Source organism: Polyergus mexicanus, unplaced genomic scaffold (genome assembly GCF_030449975.1).
Source record: "Polyergus mexicanus isolate NDT 795.1 unplaced genomic scaffold, iyPolMexi1.0 SCAF_11, whole genome shotgun sequence".
NCBI classification, from domain to species: domain Eukaryota; kingdom Metazoa; phylum Arthropoda; class Insecta; order Hymenoptera; family Formicidae; genus Polyergus; species Polyergus mexicanus.
The window spans coordinates 6402872-6411962 of NW_027223331.1; the positions used below are offsets into that span (position 1 = coordinate 6402872).

Here is a 9091-nt window from a genome sequence, read left to right on the forward strand (position 1 = left end):
TAAGAAGTTTTTTTACTGTAAAAAAGGTACGAAATAAATCTGCTACTACAACTTAATTTTAATATAAATAAAACTGCATAAAAGGTAACCTTCCTCGCTCGCGCATTCAATAAATAATATTTTGAATGACTTAGGAATTCATGTAGTCGCATGTTAAAAGCTGTTAACGAACTGCGAGAAATAGATGAAACACATTATTGACAAAATATCCATGATCGTATATCTATTCCGTAAATGTAAACAAACATTTTTTCGTCTGCTCTATAACAAATACAACGTACACAAACTTCACTTTTCCTAATATTATTTTATAATATCCAAGAAAAAGCATTAAAACTATGAAACTTCAATTCGTTATATCTTCTAGATTAATGCCGTTTCCCATAAATTTCTTACGGGGAATTACTCGAGAGAACCACCCCTACAATATATTTAAGTGGCAATAAAATCGAAGGTTAATAAATTATTGTAATGAATATAAATAAATAGTAATTATATAAGGAGATTATGGTTGCTCTTATATAAGATTTTAAAAAATAAAGAAAGAGAATTTTTTAGAATAATAATTCTTGTATTGTCAAAATATTTGGAAATATTTGGCTTCTAGAATGATTTGTAATAAATTTAGACAGACTTGCGGACGAAGAATATTAATCCTTCGTTAAGTAACAATAAAGTTTGCTAATTTCCCATAATTTCGTAACGAATTAAAATTTCGAAAGCGACGAAGATATCCTTTGTTACTTATAAAAATTATATATAAAAGAAATCTTATTCATATAAGATTTCTCCTTTATAAATCTATAGTAATTATAGAAAGGTAGTTCTCGCAATATCGAACGAAAATTATTGAGTAAATTTAAAAGTAGATTGCTATATTTCTATAAAAATTGTGATTTTAATTTCCATAGATGGAGAAAAAAAATTTGATCAGTATTATAAATTCATAGGATGTGCTCTCTTTTGTAATAACAATCATCTTGTATATTACGCGAATATTATAAAAGAACGCATCTTTACGAATCGAACTTGAACGATATTTATTAATTGTTTCCTTGATACAAATGTAACATATTCCGATTTTCTTATGGGATCGTAAAGAACTTACTTATTCGATATTTGATAAGTCAAACGGTAAATAATCAGAAACAGATTCTTTATACACAAGTTTGATTTTATCTTCTGAAGAATAGAATCAAATTCTTTTTACATTGGCTGTAAATTTCTTTAATACGTAAAAGAAAATAATGTTCGTTCTTTAATCGTTTAATATATCTTTATAATTTCACAGACTAATGTATTATATTTTATTTGTTATTTTGTCACAATTTTTAAGAAAACTTCTGCAATAATTTTAATATAGTTATGGATTATTTTCAAGCTTTTAGTGGAACGAAAAATATCACGCATTTTAATGTACTTACACATCGGAAAAATAACTATATTGTACATTAATAAAATATGTAATGAATTGAATGTAAAATGCAAAACACAATTTATTTGACTCATTAATTAGTCAATTAATTAATTATATATTAAAATATTTATCCCCTAATATGACGTAAACAAAGTATCCTGTTTGTAAGAGGTGATCGTTATGTAAAAAAAATTTTATTCCACTCTTTTCCGTTTTGCTTTTTGATAAGAGTCAAAGTTACAACCGCGCAATTAAGAAACGTGTCGCGTATGTACAATACAAAGAGAGTAAATTCTTAAAAGTCGAGAAGATTTCAACGCTGGCAGTGTTCCAGTTTTTAGAAATTAATAATGACCCGGAAACACTCGGAAAAGTAGATACAGTAGGCGGATGTAGACAACAACGGATAATAATGGCCAAGTTGGTTACCTCGTGGCTTCGAGTCGGCAAGAAACGCGCATAATCGTCCTTCCCTATATCCAGACTGTAGAAAAAGGTTCAACACCCACTGATCATAATGAAAGTTCCGTCACCAGGAAGTTCCGGAAGAAGGAGGTATCGTATATACAATTGTATGTGCTCGCAGTTTGATTTTTATATTAGAAGAGATGCACTATCATGTTACCGTCATATAGAAATGAAAAACTGTGATTGACATAACGCAACTTTTATAAATATCCGAAATCGAAAAGATTCCTCCACGCGAAAGAATAATGGAATTCACTTCACTTATTAGCGGGCTTATTCATCAAGATATTAAATTTCGGGGAGAGTGACAGATTGATATGGAATCCACGTAAAAAAAAAAAAATCGATTTTTACACCCCCATATTTTATTATTACGGAAGTGGTTCTCTGCGAGCCTTTTTTCGGCCCCGCGTGTTCGCTAGTCTGTCGATTTTCTTCGAATCGATATCGATCGCGGAGGAATGTTGAAATTTTCATAGAAACGGCTCCGTTTCTCGAATTGTAAATGAGACGAGAGGCAATTAACCCCCGGGTGCGATAATCGGCGACATCGTCGACATAACCGCGGGAATTACATCGCATCGACAAAAATACGATAGGCAGCTCGCCGCGCGAAGAAAGGAAGCCCATTAGCGTCGTCCGTGCGGGAGCGAAGTGGTCGTTCATTCATGAACTCGCGGGCGTATAAGCGTCCTTGTAGCCGTACTACAACGACGCATCTCCGCTACGTAGTATTAACGCTCTATGGTTAGTATCACTACTACTACTACTACTACTACTACTATTACTACTACTACGTTCGCGCTCTACTACGCTACTACCACTTTTACTTTGGCAGCATCGCCAACGGCACACCATTACAGCCATCACCATCATCACTACTACCACCATCACCACCACTACTGTCGCCCTCGGTGCACCAACATCGGTTAGGTGTTCTACCACAAACCGACATCGACACCGATGCCGCATTCCTGGCGTTCTTACGCGAGGTGCCTCAGATATTCTCGGATGCAACGGCCTTTTAGCCGATGTACTTCTATCGTCGAAACGCCTTGACATTGAGAACACCGACGCTATGTATCGCGACTATTTCATCATTCCCTAGCTAATCGGAATCTAATCGAACGGATGTCGAGAATGCCTAAACTTTTAGCGTCTCCAAGAACGTTCAAGATTGGACGCATCATCGATCTCTTTGATTTGTCTCAAATGCAAAAAAAAAAAAAAAATTTAGATGTCTTTTTTTTTTTTTTTTTATGTTTTACCGCATACTTTTTCCAATATTCGATATAGAAACTTTTTGATATGAAAAGATTCTACAAATGATACAATTGAAATGACATGAGCAAATGCTTATTTATAAATTCTTTTTTTATTACAGTTAGATATAGATCCTAGCTGCCTAAATCATAGATTACGAACAAGATTTAAAAATTTATTTGACCCGAAGATGTTATTGTTTTTCGAGACTTGTGGATTTTTTTTTCGACTAACTGGCTGACTGATAGAAATCTGTTAGATACATCTCTACTCTAATAATAAAATTATTATCTCGTTTTCAGCCATTGCATAAAGCCATTACAAAAATAATCGAGCGTTCTTCATTTTAAACAATTTAGTATAAAGTTTGTTTAATAATCGTTTTTGTTGAACCAAGCACGAATAAATAAGTCACGCCGGTCATTTATCTCAATTATTGCAATCGCGACAGCAAACACGTTAATAGCTCGTGATTATTTCCCACGTTCGGTCGAAATTAGCGTTAATCAAAAGCTTCTCTTCCAGGACAAGACGGGAGATCAGCTTTAATTTCGATAATGGATCAGAAATGTGTAAAAGCCAATAACAATAATGTAATTATTTTAGCTGTCTAAAAATACGCTTATGCATTTAACTAGAAACTTAAATATATATCAATTGATTGAAAAAATACAGGCTACATGAAACACGCTATATGCAATCATTTTCGATTCGTATTTAATCTTTAATTAGTGATCGTCATGATTCGGTTAAAATTTATTCCTACATATATATACACACACATATACACAAATAGCAGCAATATTAAAAAAAAAAAAAAAAAATTATTATCTTTTTTTTTTCCATAAAGGTACCTCTCTTAAAAGTCTCCCTCAGTTCTTTTTTACCGTGACAGGTTGTTAGACGATACAAGCGGACGTTTATTTTACAAGTTTGTCAGAGTCGATGCGTCCCGAGAAACGTGATTAAACTTTCGTGGCTTTTACGGAAATCGATCAAAAACATCGCCTCCCCCGTCGCTCGTTCGGCGTCGTTTCCGGTTATCCCGACAACTTTAGGGTCAACGCGCATACTATGGTCCTTGACACTGAAACAACACGAAACTTCGGCAACTTGCCGACAAGTTGGCGAGATTTCCATACGTTGTTCCGGAGGGGGAACGCGTCCAATTAAGACGACGAAACTTTGACTGTTTTAGCTCAAACAACGTAAAATGTTTTGATTCGCGTTCCCTTCTTTAGGTTTCCTTATTTATAGTCGAACGGCGGAGAAACAGGAACGGAGTGTAACAACGTTTCAAAGTGTCAATCGAAACATGTCAAATGAAATATTTGACATATATCTAAAAAGTAAATTGTGTTAGTAAATGAATTTTCTCTGTTCTTCTTTATTTTCATGTAATTACATTGTGCAAAATTTATACACAATTTAATTAAATAGAGATGCTATCGCATCAAAGTTCGTAATTAAAATGTATTTTAAAATTAAATTAAAATATTTATTTAAATAATAAAGCTCAATATTGTTTTTATATCGACGATTACGTTATTTTAAGATCATTCTTTCATTACTCTTTTTTGATTAGCGACACTTCTCGATTAATGTCATTTGAAACTTGTTCGGTGCCTTTAAAAAGTTAACGTATGGCGAAAAAAAATATTTTCACTTAAGACTTAGATCAACCGATCATTCTTTAACCGATTATTCACATTGCTAGATCTATCTTATAATTTTTGTGTTTAATTATATTAAAAATTCAATTTATTTCAATAAAAGCAATTATTAAAAGAAAATGGATTTCTACGATACCCGTTATTCCCGGCCCGGTATTTCCGGATAAAAACTCGTGATCGATGATACATTCGAACTGGAATAATGGTTCGTATAAAATTGAAAGCACGCGCGATTAATCGTTCCTGATTAAAGATAACGTTGATAGCGGACGATGGTGATCGTTGGTGACGGTGCGCGATGGCGACGCGGGGAAACAGAAGTTACAAAGAGATATTCTCACCCCCGAAGAGCAAACAACTCTCTCGCCGCTTCCGCCGGAGCCTCGGACCGTAAACACACGTCGGTGGCTGGTCGCGTACTGAAGTTTCCACCGCCGATGGATTCAGCATTCCCGACCGGAGGGAGAGCAACCCCACCGCTACCTATCTACCTACCTACCACCGACGCGAACACCCTTTAACCCTCCTCCGTTCGGCGCCCTCCGGTCCGTCACTCGAAACCGTCACCGTCTCACCCTACATGAACCACCACCGACCCCCTTCGTCATAATACCTGAGTGCGAGGAGGAGGAGAGGAGGATATGAGCGAAGATAGGATGCTTGGTTACTTGATATCTGTGAAGCTGAATTTATTCGGCCATTTTTTTTTTCTCCCGATTCATCTACAAATGTGTGGACAGAAACTTTTGCAGCGTGCGAAGTCAATCAAATAACCGCGACACGCGAGTTTCCCAATCGTCAAAACCAATGATTTTTTGTAAAAATACCAAGAATGGAAAATCTTCATCTTTTTTTTTTTTATGACGGATATGATAAACTTATTAAAACTTTTTACGTAGTTTAAAGGGGGAGCGGGGGATGCATTAGATAATTATATAATATATAATATAATTATATATTATATATTATATATAATAATATAATAATAAAATTAAATAAATATTATATATAATTATATATTATACATTATATATAATATAATTATATATACATATCTTTTTCTATACAATATATTCATATTTATAAAATATAAAAAGCTGCGGATATATATTTTACGAAATTAATTAATTTTTATTAATTTACGTTAATTGTAAAATATTTATTATAAAAGGAGAAAATTAATAGTTCGCGGATAGAGATGGAAAAATCGGATCAAGAGGTGAAACCAGGAACTGGCTAGATCGCATTGAATGCTCTCGCCAAGAGTCGTCTAAGGAGCCAGGAGAGAGAAATTTCACTCTAGATCCTAAACTGTGGATCGTACTAAACACTTTTCTCTCTCATGGCTTCTCACTGCCACTAAAGCCACCTCCATTCTTACGAGTATTCGTCCTAATAAAAGTAACCGTTTGTGACCGGCGAATCTCTGCCGACGAGCCGACAAAAAGTCGTTGAAACTCTCCAAAAGTTTTCCATCTTCGTTCAGCATATATATTTCATTGTCGATTGCCATATAAATTGTGAGAGATCCGCGCGGTGTAAGGTTTTAGTTTTGTGATATAGGGAACGTTCGGAGCGCGGCTTTCAAGAGAGATCAAATCCCTGGAAATCAACGGGGCACATGGACTTTGAAGATCTCGAAAGTCCCCCGTGATTTAGAAAAGTTTTCAGCTCCGTCGTAAGTTCTTGTATCTCCGACTTTTCTCTTGAAACTTTTTCGGAGCCCGTCTTCGCGCGCGTTCCAAATGCATATCACGTTCATATGAATATCCGACCGACATATATAATAGTTTTTCCTAATGTATTTAGATAAAGCGAGAAACTAAATAAAATCAAACATTTCAACGAAAGTTCCTCGTTTTAGGAATATCAGCACTTCACGATGATGCATCTTTTCTTTTCTTTCAACTGACAAATTAAGTGTAAATTTGCGAATGTTTACACAACTCTAGTAATTTTTTTATCGATATCGTAAAATATATATATATATATATATTTTTTTTTTTTTTTAAGCGTACAGCATAATAGTTTTTGTATCTTTTCGGTTGTATATATTATTGTTAAAATTTTTACCTCGATATTTTTTTATTTAAATTAATAAAAACGAACGAAATATATAAATGAAAATTTTATTATTGCACACATAAATTTTTTTACATTTATATATTATTACAAATTGAAATGGAGTATTAATTTTTTACATTTTTATCATTTATTTTATCATTTTCGTTTATCTGGAAAACATCTCATGTGAGAGATAAAAATTTGCAATATTCAATCAATTAAAATTTCAAAGTAACACTTATAAATTTGATCAAACTATTCATCGAACATTGAAAAGCTATCTCGCTTTTCGATAAATAAACATTCTCTAAAAGCTTCGACATATGTTTCACGCAGTGTTTATATTTGTTCTTTTGCTTTGTAATCCGAGTGGCGTGAGTGCAAATGTGAAAGTATATAAATCGTGACTGGGGGGGAAGGGGGGAGGGGGCAACAACATAGTATTAGTCCGTAAATCACGTGGGGGAGGGGGGGGGGATAAGTTTGAAGCATAAAGAAAGTAAGTTTTCACGAAAAGCATGGAAAGCTTCTCGAGATTGGTGATGACTCGCCGTTTGTTTAAACTTTTTATATGCGAAAACATCTTATATACTCTATTACGTTACAATGTTTTGATATGTGCCAGAGTAAAATAAATAATTGTTTATGATAATGCATAAATTATATTTACATATCAAAGATTTATCGGCAGACATTATTGAGATTTACAGCATATGAAAAACATTTATATATGCTTAAATTTATATACGAGATATAATACGTGATATGATACACACCATCATAAACAATCCCATTTTTATTTATGAAGTCTTGTAAGATTCATTACTAGTCGCTATCGATGAAGTATGTCGACCCGATTCGCGTCCATGCTCCGCTGACTCTTCTTTTTTAATTAATGATTCATTTTTTAAATATATTTATAGCAGTTTTTTCCAAATATTATGAAAAGAGACATACACATACATACATAATCCACAAGAAAATCAAGATTATATTAAAATACAATATGAAAGCACAATATTTTTGCATTTTAATTAACAAGGGGACAGCTTGAATGTACGAATATTTCATGAATTTAATTAATAAAATAATACATACACACGTTTAAAACACATATATGTTTGCGATACTAATTAATACAATTTATCGAATAAATCATTAAATACTACCAAATCAATAGATTCGGGGAGGGAATTGTTAGAAACTAAAGGATCCTTGCCTAAAGCATTAAAAATTGATATTTTTACGCAGATGATATGGTGTAAACAACGTATATGTATTTTATTTCAGATAAATATCTCAACATTGAACATTGACTAATGTATAAGTACATCGTTTATTCGTTTATGTCGCAGTGTGTGTGTGGTAGTCCGATATATTTTCGTTTAATATGTTATATACTTTTCTATCTATCGCTGATCTCTACGGGTTCCTTTACAAACTAATCGCCAGGGTTGGGAACGTTACTCTATAAAAGTAACGCGTTGCCGTTACCGTTACTTTGGAAAGTAACGACTCGTTACTTTTTCGTTATGTTTTCGTTTTTTGTTAGGTTTATGCTAAAATAAGCTATTAGATTATAAAATTATTTAATAATCAATATTAAATGTAACAATCTATGTTACAATTAAAAACTCTAAATTAGTCTCTATATAGCAAGCGTTTTTTATATTAAACTTATTTAATGATTCTAATTTTTTATGTTAATATCTTTACTTTTTAATACACTTATCTTTATAGGAATTTAAATTGTAATTTACAAATTTCAATTTTGTCGAAAATTTTTTATCAAACATTGTTTTTAAATATTGATATTATTAAGAGTGTATTCCAATATTCACTGTCAGTATTGTAAAATCTATAATTTACGTTACTATAGATTTTCAGTACTGGCAGTACTGACTATCAGAATGCAGTCAATGAAGGCTACAAAATATTTTTCAAAAAATACATCTATTGAATAGATATAAGATAATAAAGAATTAAAAAATAACGATAACAGTAACGGCTAATTCGTTACCGTTACTGTAAAAATATAATGACGTTACCGTTACCGTTAGAAACAGAAAAAAGTAACGATCGTTAAAAAAAAAAAAAAAAGTAACTGTAACGGTAACGACAAATTACGCGTTACTTCCCAACCCTGCTGATCGCTTAATGTCGATTATACGCGATAATGATTTTTTATCTCTTATGTAATATCTTT

General features: G+C 32.8%; 1 protein-coding gene across 5 annotated transcripts in view; it reads right to left on the minus strand.

Annotated features, from left to right (window-relative positions):
• The window catches only part of Dscam3 (Down syndrome cell adhesion molecule 3), a 94440-nt gene extending 89208 nt beyond the window's left edge, over positions 1–5232 (minus strand). For all 5 annotated transcript variants that reach the window (XM_070303898.1, XM_070303897.1, XM_070303896.1 and 2 more), the window contains exon 1: positions 5163–5232. The gene's annotated coding sequence lies outside the window, so the exon portion shown is untranslated. The remainder of the gene's footprint in view (positions 1–5162) is intronic.
• Positions 5233–9091: the final 3859 nt, after the last annotated feature.